The sequence below is a fragment of the Sciurus carolinensis genome, chromosome 10 (assembly GCF_902686445.1).
Source record: "Sciurus carolinensis chromosome 10, mSciCar1.2, whole genome shotgun sequence".
Lineage (NCBI taxonomy): Eukaryota > Metazoa > Chordata > Mammalia > Rodentia > Sciuridae > Sciurus > Sciurus carolinensis.
In genome coordinates, this window is record NC_062222.1 from 36,809,422 (window position 1) to 36,826,652 (window position 17,231).

At 35.1% G+C, this 17,231-nt stretch overlaps 1 protein-coding gene across 2 annotated transcripts in view; it reads right to left on the minus strand.

Annotated features, from left to right (window-relative positions):
* Fstl5 (follistatin like 5) overlaps positions 1 to 17,231 on the minus strand; it is a 776,424-nt gene that overhangs the window by 169,739 nt on the left and 589,454 nt on the right. The gene's annotated exons all lie outside the window — the stretch shown is intronic.

The window sequence follows — 17,231 nt, forward strand, 5'->3', positions numbered from 1 at the left end:
CTACTGTAAACTAATTTAGTAAACCATGCCATGCTAATCTAAATATATATATGCAGATATAATCAGATTATAATGTTATGAATAAAATAATTTTAAAGATTCTCAATACCTAAACAAGTTTCATTAATTTGATTTACCCATTTAAAAAAATTCTGGCTGAATGGATTTAAGTCTAAGTCAATCATAGCTGAATACAAAGAAATAGTATCTAAGAATGGGTCATAGTTATGGTTTGAACAGGAACGTCTCCCATGTGTTGAAGGGTTGGTCCCAGATGCAGCATTGCTCAGAGGTGGGGTTTTTGAGAAGTGGTTGTATTATGAGGACTCTGACTTCATCAATGAGTTCAACCAGGGACAGCTGAATGGATTACTGGGAGACAGTGGAAACTAAAGCAGGTGGGACATGGTTGAAAGAAGTAGGTCACTGGGGGCTTATCTAGGAAGGGTATTTCTTGTCCCTAACCCTCCAGCTCTGCTTCCCAGCTCTTATGAATTGAGCAGCTTTCCAATGAAATGTAGATTCCATAGTTACGTTCAGCCTAAGGGAAGGCCCAAAGCAGTGGAGCAATGGATGACCATGGACTGAAACTCTGAAATCCAAAGCCTTTCTCCTTTAAATTATTTTTCTCAAATGTATGTCATACTAATAATAAACAAACAAAGAAATAATAAACAAACAAACTATTTGCTCATAGTAACAAAAGACTCTACATGCCTCTTTGATTCATGCAGAGGACTATGTCCTTAGCCTTTCTTAAGTCCTAAAAGTAGGCGAAGGGAAGAAGGCCTCTAGTTGGTGTGTTTTCAGAAAGGTTGAGCAGAGCCTGCCTTTTCTCCCACTTTGGATCTATCTGCAAAGAGGATGCATTCTGCCCTCCTCTCTTGACAACACCACATTGTAGTGTTGGATCTGTCCCTGTGCTGAAGTCTGTGGTCGTGCAGTGATGCAAGCCCATGACTTAATACATTTTTGGAGTTCTAAGCAGTTTTATCCATAATTTAGGTAATATTTTCTCTGACTTAATAATGCGTGTTTCTCTGAATTGGTTCTGAAGTCTGAATCAAGAGGGGAAGAGAGCTGTGTTATTAACTGATCTCCTAAATGCCCAACATGTGATGCTTTAGGAAATGCTGAGAAACTGAGAAAGAGTAAAGTGTGATTGACACAGTAACACTAGGACATAGAAAAGCTGTTGAAATAGCTCCAGTGAGTAACTTAGCCCTGATGGTATATGCCCTGGAGCAGATCCTTTTAATAGCAGGGAAGTTAGCGTCTATATGCTGCATCCTTAGCAGGTGGTTTTAAGCCTTAATAAATATAGGCTAATTAGGTTTGATCCCAGTGGGTTGCTTTTTTTCATCAGGGAATAGCTGTGTTTATGCAGGCAGAGATGTATCTAACCAATACAGACCTTAGAAAGCAGGTCATCCTATGTACAGGCTGTCATTGTTCAGCTTCAAATTACACAGATGCAGTGTGGTCTGGTATTTTAATCAAGGCTAATGCAGAAAAAAGTCATTTTTAGGTGTCAGTAAGTGGTTTCTGCTGTTTCTCATCCAGGTCTAGCCTATAGCCATGGTGGGGTTTTTTTTAGTTCTTCTTCTTTCTTTTTTTTTTTTTTTTTTAATTTCATTATACTCTAGCAGAGGCAGCTAAATTCCATTAGTGCTACAAAACACAAAGTATAGGTTAATGCTTTAAATTATTAATAGCAGGCCTAGGAAGTCAGTACCAAAATAATTACCCAAATTTCATTATGTAGACAGGCTCTTGCTGGGTATTCAAAGGCTCTTAAGCACCAGCCCACTGCTATGTAATAACAAGTACTCTCCTATTAACTTTATGTAAGTCTGATCATGACTTTAGATTACATAGATCTAACATACACTGTGTCTTCAACCAAGGAAAGATTATGTATTTTAGTAACCAGCAACTACAAAGTAAAATGCCATGATTGCCATAAAAATTTCTCCATATCTAATATCTGGATACTGACCCAAAATATCAGAATTATATTTTGAAAGTTGTGAAGACCACCTTTAAGAATGTGTCCCTTCAGTCAAGCATTGTCTCCACGTTATACTGTTAAAAACAAAGTTTATTTTAAAGAAATTTGAAAGGTTGGTTAGAGATAGAAAGCATTGCAAATGTAATGCCTAAGACAGCAATGAAAGTTCTGTTCTTCCACGGCTTCTAAGAATTAGGTTTGCTCAGGATATCAAGTGGGAAGGGAAGTGGTTTGAAAACCTGCACTTTATTTTTCCATCAAAACTTGAGTACATGAAAATGAAGACGAAATAAAGGAAGGAAGGCTGATAATGGAATAAAAGTTACTTAAGAACACATCTTCAAGGACAAAACAACCAGATATGAAAGGAAAATTAAATCTTGAGTTCCAACACAAACACACACCCTGTGTGGCTCTGAGGACTTATTTTTCTTAAGGGAGACGTTATCAGAAATGGAGGACATGTTTTAGTTGTTTAGTTAATAAAACCATAGGAAGGGTCAACTCATCTGACAGCACAAGAGAGCTTAAATTTTCAGGAGGTAGAGAAAATAGAATCTTCAAAGGTATCCATAATTAGGAGTGAATGAGAAACATCCAATGATCTATTCAAGGATATTTCAAGAAATATTTTTTGAGTCCTATCTAGGTGCAAGGAACTGCTGTCCATACTTAAAAGTAATGAGGTTGGGGGAGGTCTCCAAAGTAAGTCTACAAATAATATAAATCAAATATGCTATTATTTATATAAAACTAACAATGGAAAACACTGCCAGTTTAATAGACAAGCATATTTTTTTAAAAGACACACTAGAATATATACGTATTTCAAAACTGTTAAAATATGATTTAAAATGTTTGTAAATAACAAGTTAGGAGGTGTGCATTTTGTAAGAAGGTAAAGTACTTTGGATAAATACAGAGGGGATCACAAGTGCATGAAGGTGTGAGCGAGAGTAGTTACAATTTAAAATTGTATAGTCTGTATAAGCTTCATCAAGAATGACATTTAAGCAAAACAGTTTGAACTGAGTCCACAGGAGATATGGCAAAGTATCTTTATGCATAGAGAACAGCCAAGTGCAGGCTGTTTGTTATGCAAAAGGTCAAAGAGAAGGGGAGTGTTGAGTGCAGCTGGATTGAACTTTTCTTACTGCAAAGGAAGAGGGAAGCAAGGTAAGAAAATACAGGGAAAACAGGGATAACAGAACACATGTTTTGGGGTAGTGCATTCAGAAAGCTGGCTTTTAATCTTAGAGACTTAGGGAGCGCTACATGAATTTAAACAGAGGGGACACATAATTTGACCATGTAAACTGAAACTGTGGATACATAAAATCAGAATAACCGGAGAAAAGCCCTGTTGCTTCAAAGATCTCCATCATGCATTTACACAAACTATGGACAAAATTGCAGAAGAAAAACAAAGAGCAGTATAACAATTTCATGGCATTTCTAAATATATTTCAGTGACAGTAATTGCAGGTTTGCATGAAGCTATCCTATAGTCTTAAGGGAACATGACCAAGAAATCTACAGAATTAAGACTCTGAGGGAAGACAATCAAGATGAAACATACTAAAGTCTAAAAGAAATCTAGGAAAATAATGGATTATAACTGGGCATAGGTTAGGTGCTGTTCTTATGGAAGAATAGCCCCTAGGTGGGATCAACCAAATCATGAAAGAGAAGGTGGAAAATATTTGCTTGAACTGTGAATGATTTTGGCAGATAGATGTAATATTTTCGTATCTTTCACTGTGATGGATCCTGTAGGACAATACAGAGAGAAATACATGTGTACAAAAATGTTTGGATCAGAAAGCAAAGTAATAAAAATAAAAAATAAAGGAGGAAGACAAATCTGCCTTACCAAAGCAAAAAAGGAATAGTCTAAACCAAGAAGATAGTTGAAATGGTAGAAAGATTTGACAGATTGATCTCTCCTGAAAGAAAGAATGTAACAACTAAGGGAACTGGAGCATAATAAGAAGGGGGAAATGTGTAACCATCAATCAATCAATCAGTAAGGTAGAAGATCTAGAAACTTTATAAGCTGAAGTAATAATACATTATTTTGCTTGCAGTAAGATACAAATTTGCAAAAGTCCCATAAGGATACAGATTTCAGAAACATTAAACCCAATTTTAGGTTCTGAATCAGCTAAAGAATACCTGCCAGATAAAACAGTTTGGGGTTTTCTAAGATCACTGTCAACATACTTTCACAAATTTAGGTAATTCTGTTGCAGCTATGGATTCAAAAAATGTCTGTCCCAAGAGACAATACAAATATCTTAAACATTTTCTCTGAGAAGTGGCTCTCTCCATCCTTCTTTCAGAAAGCTTACAAGCAATGCATTCTTGTGGCAAAATCAAGTTAGATTCACCCTAAACATATTTCCTCTTATTTTCTGAACAAATAGTTAGCTTACCCTTCTCAGAATTTTTTGCAATAGGATGCACTGATTAGCAGCTTTGCAAGTCAACTAAAGCGCAAGCGACCAACACATAAAATATAAAAATGTCTCATACAATTAATTCTTCAAACTTTGTCTCTTTTATTATCTTCCAAATGGACACAAAGGATTCAGGGGAGGGCCCCAAAGTCTCAGGAAAGTGATTCTAAAACTATCTGTGGCAGAAATCTTTTCCCCCCAATTTCTACAGTTTCTAGAAAATAAGATTTCTTACATATATAACATAGCTAATGTACTTACTATGAAATCACTTTAAAGCTCACTTATAATTTCTGTGCTTTATCTCATGAACATTAATAAATAGTTCATAGACTGGTATAAGGACATGGAGTACTTTTTTCCTATGTGATACTGTGGTCTCGCTAGAAGGAGCTGTGTCACTAATTATTTAAAGCAAAAATTAAAGAATGTTTGCTTTAGAACAAAGGTTGAAGTAAAATATTTGACAATATTATTACAAAGGGTGGAAAAAGGAGAGATCAAGCATCCTATTTTATTTTTACATGAAATAGTAGAATATTATTTCAAGATCCTTGACAATAAATTGAGTTTCACTTTGTAAATGTAACTTGGAGTTATACCTAACAAAATTAAAACAGAGGTAGAGCTAATAAGTCAATAGTGGAGATAAAATGTAATTCTCAAACTTACACAATCCAACAAAAGGCAATGTACAAAGAAATGGATAGTGAATAGAGATGTGATGATTTGAAAACAAAAAGAAAGATGATATGCTAAAAATCAGCGAGAATGAGCTCAAAATACAAATGTTTAAATCATCACAAAGTTATGTTTTCAACCCACTGAAAGGAAACAAAATAAGGAATTAGGAATTGGATCATTTGCACTTTACTTGTACTTTAAACTTTTGAACTTTCTTTAGATTTCAAATTACAGGGAAGAAACATCAATTTTATATTTTTAATTACCTTGAAATAATTTCTTTAGCAGTTTATTTTAAGGTTTGTTTCTCTCTAGGAATTTAATAATTTAAAAATTTATATGTTATATTTTAAGCACATTTATATTCTTGTTGTTATATAATTTGAGTATCTTGATGTCATGATTTAATCTAATCACAGAGCCTGTAGATAGTTCTATTGAATGATGTAAATTTACCACAATTTAGCATGGAAAATAATATATAGAAAGAATGTTCAAGCTTCAAAAGTAATGTACTGTTCTATCATATTTCAAAACCTTCTGGAAAGAAAAAAGTAGCATACATCAATAGCTTTCAGGAGGAGCTACAGAAAAATAGCAATAGATATTAAGGAAAGGATTTTTCTAACTATGAGTGTCTCCAAAAGCAGCTCTGAGTAAAGAATTTAGGATCAGCTAATTGATTTGGGAAGGAGCAAGTGAGATAATGGGAAAAGTGAGACAAAAGGAAAACAAAAATAATAACAAATAAAAGAAAAAAGGGAGAGTACATTCCTGAGATTTATGAGATGTTATCACCATGGGCAAAAAAAAGAAAAAAGGACTCAACTTCCATATAGACCTTTGGAAAAATCATGTTGAAAACACTTCAGAACTTTTCCACTTAGTGAGGGGATTGTGCTTCCTACCAGCTGAGTTGAGTCCCTAGGGATTGAAAATTGTCCCCAGAGGGCATTAAATCCCTATTATATCTGAGCTGCCTTGAGCAAATTCGACAGATTCTTAGGAAGTGTGCCAAGAGACAGACTCTTGTACTAGGAAGCTGTTAGGGGCTGTCCACCCCAGCTGAAGTGGCCCTGGGTAGGATATGGAGCAAGTCATGAATATCGGCTTCCTCAGAGCCTCACAAGGAGAAGACTAAAACTGTACATGATTGATATATCATCACCTGCTTAAGGGTTAGCCACTGCTTAGACCGCCACAAACTTAAAGACTGAAGTTAAAGTTAAAAGAATAAAAAGCTGGAGAATGTGAGGAAGGGACATATTCCTGTTTGTCATTTTTATAAGTAATAAATTTCATAAACTTAATAATCAGAATCTCCTGGAAGGTTTACTAAAACACAGGTTGCCCCTGATTCCACTGTTGAGGGGGAAACCCTGAGAATTTTCATTTAAAACAAGTTGCTGAAAAAATAAAATAAATAAATAAATAAATAAAACAAGTTGCTGGTGCTGCTTGTCCAGGTACCACAGAGAATCACTAAACCAGAGTAACAAAAAAGCTTCTCACTCTCCCATCCTGTATAAACTCACAGCAAGAGGAGAAGAGTGAAGGAGAGAGATGATCTTTTACTTCCTGCTTTCTGCATCTTACTGCTTATTGAAAGGTTTTATTGTCCTCTGCACTTTAGCCATACAGAAAGCTTAAGCATAGATGACTCAGAGTCTGGACAGAGGTTACAGTGCTGTCTGTGATGGATGAGGAAGTTCAATTTGGTGATGCAAAAAAGAAGCTCATTGTTGCCTTATACTTCAGCCACTTTCCCTATACTTTGTCAGTATTGAAGGCAATGTTTTGATGTCTCTATGTTTTGGCTTTTTGTTTGGGTATTGCTAAAATCTGAGAGAGAAAAATAAGACTGTTCTATGTTTGGCTTTTTATTTAGGTATTTCCAAAATTTGAAGGAGAAAAATAAAAATGTTGTATATATACATCTATAAAACCAACAATTTTATTCAATTTTTGACATAAGTAGGAAAAAAACATTCATTCTTTATTATATGTGAGGGCGTAAACAATTTGAACGAGGGTGCAGGAAGAACATACACACGGGTCTTTTGTGAAATACAGACAAACTTTCTACCCAGAGGGTAATATAAACAATCAATGATTTTTAAAATTTCAAACATTCTGTATCATAAGCTTAAGATCTAAAGACAATTGCTTTATATAAAAAGAAAGAAAAAGACATGAAATGAATTCCACTGGTAGAGTCAAAATCCTTTGATTTATACATAATGTTTCCTCAAACAAGGATATGGAAGCACTCCCATATTTCAATAATCTAATTTTACATTTTTAGAAGAAAACAGGGCTTTTGATAGACCTTTATTTGGTTTGTACCCTGGGATATTTAAATAAACTTTGCATTTCAAAATACTTACAAATCCTAATATCTTGTGGTATTTTCAGGGATTGTCATGGTAATCAAATATATGTTTTATTTCTATTACTAATTGACAAATTGTTAAGACAAACATTTTAAGTTCCAAATTAAAACCTGATTTTCTAGGGTCTCTCAACCTTTTGTAAAAGAGGATAGAAAATGGAAAATCAGTTAAACTAGTTTTAGAGATTTATTGGGTCCATAAGTGTGCTAACTGATTTGCATCTTGTTGTATTTTCCAGCGCCATTCCTCATTCCCAGCTATTCTTTTGTTATTATAACAATTGATTAATCCCAAGTTTGCTGTATTTATATACAAAAGATATGTTTCAAGTTATGCCAAAAGCAAAACACTATAAAACCGAAGAAAAGGAAACTGATTAGAAAAAGAAAAAGGCTTAGTACAGCAAATTAAATCTAGGGCTATCATTTTATAACTAACCTTACCATTACTAGATCTTTTATTACTAAGAATCACTATTCTATCACTATTTTGCAAAATTCATTGACATACCAGAGACTTTAATTGCAATAAAGGCTAGTTAACCACCCAAGATTTATTTCTCCCTTATTTCTCATTAGTTGGATCTTTCTATTGTTGTATGTGGAATATACAAAGATCAAAGAAACATATTTTACAATCATTTTGTATTTGGGGAGGGTCAATAAAAGTTTTTGTTGGTGCTTTTATTAAAACTTTGTTAAAAGCATTTTCTCATGTCAAGCTCCATTTTCGCTTCCTCCTTCCTTTTTCTTTGTTGAAACGCACACAATTCACACAGCTATTTTGATTAAAAAAACAAAAAAGTATGCCATGGATAGTAGAAACAATGAGCTAATCACAATAGGGAACATTTATGCTACTTATGATATCATAGCTACCATGCCCAAACCAACCCGTCTGCACTTCTTTTTATGCATAAGAAAAACACCTGTATCTTCTTTGAACTCCCATTATTTTGGGTCTTTGTGATAAGAATCCTATATATCAGCTTACTGATTCTCTTACAGTACATTTTCTATTGTGCTTTCCGACTTCTTCAAATTGCTTAAACATTAAAAATGGTCCTCAAGATGTACTTATTGTTTTCCCATTTTTGATAAAATGCAATATAAGTGTTTGATCAATAATGGTTGAATTTGATGAATCAATGTTATTCTCCTATTGGCTAAAGGTAAAACTGTCAAAATAAATTAAAAAAAAAAAGTTAGGCTGCCCAAACATTTAGGAAACTTTAATGGGGAATAAATTCCTGTTTGTAGATTAGACCTAATTAAGAGCATTTGTTTTTAACAGAAAGTGCCAGATGCTTTGAGAAAAGTATTTGAATTAAGGTATTGCATATTTTTCTAATATCTAATTCTAGTAATATTTGACCAATTTGTGCATTCTAGTTAATTGTTCACTTCAAATCACATTCCATGTCCTTACCTGCCACTAATTCTATAGTCTACCATTATAATCACTTCCTTGTTAACCTGCTTAACTTACTACTGTCTCTCTCCTAATTACTCACCTAACAAAAATGCTCATTAAACCCTTTTCCTCTGAATGGACTTCACAGTCAAGTGTAAGAGAAGAAAAACAAACTAATATGTACCCCTCATATTACATCCAAGCTATGTCCAGAGTACCAGTGACATATTGCTATTTCCATTATTTTCCTGCTCTGCAAGATAATGGTTTTTCATTACTTCTGCTCCTCAAACCACTTCATTTTACAAACTATTTTTGTCTACTGTTATTTCTTATGTTACTGAGAGAAAAAAAAAAAAATCCAAGCAATGAAAAGTGGATTTCCTCATGCTTCCACACCAAACATCCCTTTGGAAATAGTCTCTCTCCCACTTTCTACAGATAAACTATTCATCTTCCAAAGACCAATCTTTGTGTATTAGATCATTTTCACTTTTTAATTTAAGTGAATTATCACTGTAATTATGCCTTTTCATCTATACTATTCACATCAGCATAAAAAGATTGTAGTCTTTTTTATAAAATTCCAGCCCTTGACCCCACACACTCCCCAGTTTTTGCAGTTATCTGTTCTACTTCAGCCAATGTTCTCTTTCACAGTTGTCAACAACAATAATCTTTATTTCTTTACCTTCCATTCTCTCTTGAATTTAATCAAGGTTTTATCCACCACACTTGACAAAAAGTGGTTTTATAAAGGTTAATAATTACACACAATTTCTCAAATGTAATACTTAAATTATATGCCTCATCTTGCTTACTCTCTTAGCAATAATAATGGCATTGTTCTTATCCTCAAACCCCATCTATTCATGTAACACCTGAAACTAAGGAATTCATAGTATTTTAAATGCAGTAGAGGGTAACACACAGAGACTGGTTTTATTCCTTATAAGACAATGGTTCAGAGATCTTTGTTCCTAGAAAAAGGGAAGCATCAGACTTTGCACAGACCATCACTGCTAATACTGAATTACTCTTAATTAATTCATATTGCTGAGGCTGATGGGTTGGGAGGCTCTATGTCTGAGATCTCATCATTCCTTTATTCCCACATTCCACCTTCAGAAAAACATGACGACAGAGAGTAAATAGTTCATTCACAGGAGGTGATGGATTGTATTTTCCCAATGCTTCTCAGCACATATTTTGAAACATGAAAGCCTGAAATTTGGCTCAAAGTCTCCTTCCTGAGTTTCCCAAGTAGAGCTGGCATATAAGTGAGTTACAGAAGAAATCTGCATCAGACATGAATGAGGAGCAGAAACTCCTAAAAAGCAGTCACTTAAAATGATTTTCATTACTCTCCATGCATCACAATTGCCTGTGAAGCTTGTTAAAATGCAGATTTCAAATGAAACTTCAGAAAGCACTATTGAGACCTAAGTCTTGAATTTTTGATAATTTTCTCAGATAAATCTGATGCAATTGGAACATGAACTATGTACTTCTAAAAAGTTACCAAGTACTTGGACTGGAAGAACTGGGAATAAGGTTAAGAGATAGGTGATCCAAGATGGCGGACTAGAGGGTGACTGCATCTCCTGTCGTTCCAGAACCGAGGATTCAAGAAGGGGAGGCATTGAGAGACTCGGACTAAAATAGAGTCACGGGGTGAGTCTCCCCCACCAGGTGAAGCTTGGCCTGGGTGGCAGGCACGGATAGAGGCGGCTTATCAGAGCAGGGCAGGGCAGCTGGAGTCTTCACCAGGTAGCCCTGCTCCCTCCGGTGGTGAGCTCCACCCACATGGCCACCGTCTCGGACCAGACCGCACAGTGAGAGCCTTTCCGAACAGAGCCAGCTCCAAGCACTGGAACCAGTAGCAGGCTAGGGGCAGCTTTCTTCGGAAGCACTGCATTATCAAGTTCCTCCAAGACGTCAGGCTACTGAAGGCTGGGAGGTGATATACTGGAAATCTACAGGGACACTATAAGCCAATAGAGGAAATCTGTAATATCTCAGAGTTCCACTGACATCTGACCAACATGAGAAAACAAGGGAAGAAAATGTCCCAAACAAATCTAGATACTATATCAATAAAACCCAATGACAGCACAGCAGAAGAAATGTCAGAAAGGGAGTTCAGAATGTACATAATGAAAACAATCAGGGAAGCAAACGAGGAGATGAAAGAGCAAATGCAGGCATTGAACGAGGAAATGAAGGAGCAAATGCAGGCATTAAATGATCGCACCAATCAACAGTTAAAAGAGCAAATATGGGAAGCAAGAGATTATTTCAATAAAGAGTTAGAGATACTGAAAAAAAAAAAAACAAACAGAAAGCCTTGAAATGAAGGAAACAATAAACCAAGTTAAAAACTCCAGAGAAAGCATAACCAATAGGATAGAACACCTGGAAGACAGAACCTCAGACACTGAAGAAAAAATATTTAATCTTGAAAACAAAGTTAACCAAACAGAGAAGATGGTAAGAAATCATGAACAGAATCTACAAGAACAACACCTGGAAGACAGAACCTCAGACATTGAAGAAAAAATATTTAATCTTGAAAACAAAGTTAACCAAACAGAGAAGATGGTAAGAAATCATGAACAGAATCTACAAGAATTATGGTATATCATGAAAAGGCCAAATTTAAGAATTATTGGGATTGAGGAAGGCTTAGAGAAACAAACCAAAGGAATAAACAATCTATTCAATGAAATAATATCAGAAAATTTCCCAAATCCGAGGCATGAAATGGAAAACCAAGTAAAAGAGGATTATAGGACTCCAAATATACAAAATTACAACAGACCCACACCAAGGCACATTATTATGAAAATACCTAACATACAAAATAAAGACAGAATTTTAAAGGCTGCGAGAGAAAAGAATCAAATTACATTCAGGGGGAACCAAAAAGAATCTCAGCAGATTTTTCAATCCAGACCCTAAAAGCTACAAGGGCCTGGAACAACATTTACCAAGCCCTGAAAGAAAATAGATACCAAACAAGAATCTTATACCCAGCAAAACTTACTTTCAGATTTGACAATGAAATAAGATTCTTCCATGATAAACAAAAGCTAAAGGAACTTACAAAAAGAAAGCCAGCATTACAGAACATTCTCAGCAAAATATTCCATGAGGAAGAGATGAAAAACAACGATGCAAATCAGCAACAGGAGGCACTAGCCTAAAGGAATAGCCAAACAAAGGAGAAATCAAATCATGTCAAAAACAAATATGAGTCAAATGACTGGGAATACAAATCATATCACAATAATAACCCTGAATGTTAATGGCCTGAACACATCAATCAAAAGACATAGACTGGCAGATTGGAGTAAAAAGAAAAATCCAACAACATGCTGCCTGCAAGAGACTCATCTCATAGAAAGAGATACCCATAGACTAAAGGTGAAAGGATGGGAAAAACATACCATGCACATGGACTCAGCAAAAAAGCTGGAGTATCCATTCTCATTTCAGATAATGTGGACTTCAAGCCAAAACAAGTCAGAAAGGATAAAGAAGGACATTACATACTGCTTCAGGGAAGCATAAATCAGCAAGATATAACAATCATAAACATCTATGCCCCGAACATTGGCTCATCCATGTACATCAAACAAATCCTTCTCAATTCCAGTAATCAAATAGACCACAACAAAATAATACTAGGCAATTTTAACACACCTCTCTCACCACTGGATAGATCTTCCAAACAAAAATTGAGTAAAGAAAACATAGATCTCAATAACACAATCAACAATTTAGAATTAACAGACATATATAGAATATACCATCCAACAAAGAACGAATACACTTTCTTCTCAGCAGCACATGGATCCTTCTCTAAAATAGACCATATTTTGTGCCACAAGGCTACTGTTAGCAAATACAAGAAGATAGAGACACTACCTTGTACTCTATCAGATCATAATGGATTGAAATTAGAAATAAATGACAGAATGAAAAACAGAAACTTCTCCAATACCTGGAGATTAAATAATACATTATTATATGATGAATGGTAACAGAAGACATAAGGAGGGAATTTAAAAAATTCTTAGAAGTAAACGAGAACAAAGACACATCATATCAAAATCTCTGGGACACTATGAAAGCAGTACTTAGAGGAAGATTTATTTCATGGGGCGCATTCAACAAAAGAAGTAGAAATCAACAAATAAACGACTTAACACTACAGCTCAAAGCCCTAGAAAAAGAAGAGCAGACCAACACCAAAAGTAGTAGAAGACAGGAAATAGCTAAAATCAGAGCCGAAATCAACGAAACTGAAACAAAAGAAATAATCGCAAAAATTAACAAAATAAATAGTTGGTTCTTTGAAAAAATAAACAAAACTGATAAACCCTTAGCCACACTAACAAAGCGAAAGAGAGAGAAAACTTAAATTACTAAAATTCGGAATGCCCAAGGAAATATCACAACAGACACGAGTGAAATACAAAACATAATTAGAAGCTATTTTGAAAAACTATACTCCAACAACACAGAAAACCTCGAAGACATCAACAAGTTTCTAGAGACATATGAATTATCTAAAGTGAATGAGGAGGATAAACATAACTTAAATAAATCAATTTCAAGCAATGAAATAGAAGAGGTAATCAAAAGCCTACCAACAAAGAAAAATCCAGGACCAGATGGGTTCTCAGCCAAGTTCTACAAAACCTTTAAAGAAGAGCTCATTCCAATACTCCTCAAAGTATTCCATGAAATAGAAGAGGAGGGAACCCTCCCAAACTCATTCTATGAAGCCAATATCACCCTGATACCTAAACCAGACAGAGACACATCGAGGAAAGAAAATTTCAGACCAACATCCTTAATGAACATCAACACAAAAATTCTCAACAAAATTTTAGCAAATCGCATCCAAAAATATATTAAAAAGATAGTGCACCACATTCAAGTGGGTTTTATCCCAGGGATGCAAGGTTGGTTCAACATACGGAAATCAATAAATGTCATTCACCATATCAACAGACTTAAAGTTAAGAATCACATGATTATTTTGATAGATGCAGAAAAAGCATTCGATAAAATACAGCATCCCTTCATGCTCAAAACACTAGAAAGAATTGGGGTATTGGGAACATTCCTTAACATTGTAAAGGCCATCTTCACTAAGCCCATGGCCAATATCATTCTAAATGGTGAAAAATTGAAAGCATTCCCCCTAAAAACTGGAACAAGGCAGGGATGACCTCTTTCACCACTTCTATTCAACATCGTCCTTGAAACTCTAGCCAGAGCAATTAGACAAACCTAAGAAATTAAAGGGATACGAATTGGAAAAGAAGAACTCAAACTATCCCTGTTCGCTGATGACATGATTATATATTTAGAGGAACCTGGAAATTCCACGAGAAAACTTTTAGAACTCATAAGTGAATTCAGTAAAGTAGCAGGTTACAAGATCAATACTCATAAATCCAATGCATTTTTGTACATAAGTGATGAATCTTCAGAAAGAGAAGTTAGGAAAACTACCCCATTCACAATAGCATCGAAAAAAATAAAATACTTGGGAATCAATCTCACAAAAGAGGCGAAAGAACTCTACAATGAGAACTACAGAACACTAAAGAAAGAAATTAAGGAAAACCTCAGAAGATGGAAAGATCTCCCATGTTCTTGGATAGGCAGAATTAATATTGCCAAAATAGCCATACTACCAAAAGTGCTATACAGATTCAATGCAATTCCAATTAAAATTCCAATGATGTACCTTACAGAAATAGAGCAAGCAATTATGAAATTCATCTGGAAGATAAAAACCCCAGAATAGCTAAAGCAATCCTCAGTAGAAAGAGAGAAGCAGGGGGTATTGCAATACCAGATCTTCAACTCTATTACAAAGCAACAGTAACAAAAACGGCATGGTATTGGTACCAAAATAGACAGGTAGATCAATGGTATAGAATAGAGGACATGGACACAAACCCAAATAAATACAATTTTCTCATATTAGACAAATAGGCCAAAAATATGCAATGAAGAAAAAATAGCCTTTTCAACAAATGGTGCTGGGAAAACTGGAAAACCATATGCAATAGAATGAAATTAAACCCCTATCTCTCACCCTGCACAAAACAACTCAAAATGGATCAAGGACCTCGGAATCAGACCAGACTCTGCATCTTATAGAAGAAAAAGTAGGTCCAAATCTTCAACTTGTTGGCTTAGGATCAGACTTCCTTAACAGGACTCCCATAGCACAAGAAATAAAAGCAAGAATTAATAACTGGGATAGATTCAAAATAAAAACCTTTCTCTCAGCAAAGGAAACTATCAGCAATTGGATGAGAGAGCCTATAGAGTGGGAGAATATCTTTGCCACTCATATTTCAGATAGAGTGCTAATTTCCAGAATATATAAAGAACTCAAAAAACTCTACACCAAGAATACAAATAATTCAATCAACAAATGGGCTAAGAAAATGAACAGGTAATTCACAGAAGAAGATCTACAAGCAATCAACAGATATATGAAAAAATGTTCAACATCTCTAGTAATAAGAGAAATGCAAATCAAAAGTACCCTAACATTCCATCTCACCCCAATTAGAATGGCGATTATCAAGAACACAAGCAACCATAGGTGTTGGCGAGGATGTGGGGAAAAAGGAACACTCATGCATTGCTGTGGGATTGCAAATTAGTGCAGCCACTCTGGAAAGTAGTGTGGAGATTCATCAGAAAGCTTGGAATGGAACCACCATTTGACCCAGCTATCCCACTCCTTGGCCTATACCCAAAGGACTTAAAATCAGCATACTACAGTGATGCAGCCACATCAATGTTCATTGCTGCTCAATTCACCATAGTCAGATTGTGGAACCAACCTAGATGCCCTTCAATTGATGAATGGATAAAGAAACTGTGGCATATATATACAATGGAATATTACTCCACCATGAAGAATGATAAAATTATGGCATCTGCAGGCAAATGGATGAAATTGGAGAATATCATGCTAAGTGAGATAAGCCAATCTCAAAAAACTAAAGGACGAATGATCTCGCTGATAAGCAGGTGAGGACATATAATAGGGGGTGGAAGGGTTAGCCTTGGGGTTAGCCTTAGGGTTAGCGTTAGGTTTAGGGTTAGGGTTAAGGAGGGTGGTAAGAATGGAGGAAGGAAGGACTGTATAGAGGGAAAAAAGGGGTGGGAGGGATGGGGTGGAAGGGAAAAAAATAACAGAATGAATCAAACAACATTACCCTATGTAAATTTATGATTACACAAATGGTATGCTTTGACTCCATATACAAATAGAGAAACAACATGTATCCCATTTGTTTACAATAAAAAAAAAGAAAAAAGAAAAAAAGAGAGAGATAAATGAATTATCTGTTAGCAAAAAATTTAAGAATATCTCCTTGAATTAAAAAATAAAAATAAAAAATTCAGGCCACTGAATTTGTCAAATAGGGAAGAAGTTGTTAAACAATAGCACAAAAAGGGAAGTAGAGGCCAGTTATGCATTAATAATATCCCCATGATACAGTATGTATACAGGAAACCTCCCTAAAATACTGAGCAGGTACACTTACTATGTATGAATGGCTAATATCATATATCTGCGGTCACTGGGAATAGCACACAGAAAGTCCTTATCTTGGCTGTTTTTTTCACTGGTTTCATTGGATGTTGCATTAAAAGCTTTGAACTATGTCTAGCTGCCAACTGTGTTTGCACCTGAAAACAAACCCTAGACCTGCATCTAGTCTTTTGAATGTCAACAATTGTCAAAACAGACTCCCAACATTTTCATGTTTTTCACAACTGTCTTAGTTAATTTCCAGGACATAAACTTTCCATTATAGGATACTCATTCTCAGACTTCTTTTCCCTGCTTTAACTCTCAGATCCATAGGTCCTTCCTCTGACTACATATCCATTTACATTCATTCCTAAGGTGATCTAATCAAGCTCAGATTCATGGCTTTACATACAATCTATATACAGTGATCAGTGATATTATCTAAATATACAACTTGGGTTGTCACTCTCCTCAACTGAATACTTGACTTTTCCATCAATAATTACATTTAAATTAGCATGTTAAAAATTAATCTCACCCGGCTTCTAATTATGCTTCTTCTTCATTACAGTAAATATGACATTTACTTAACTTCATGCTTCCTTCAAATTTCCTAGGGCTAGTTCTTTAACTCTCTTTCACTCCTACTCACATGCTATTACTCAGTGATAGTGTCAGGACTACTT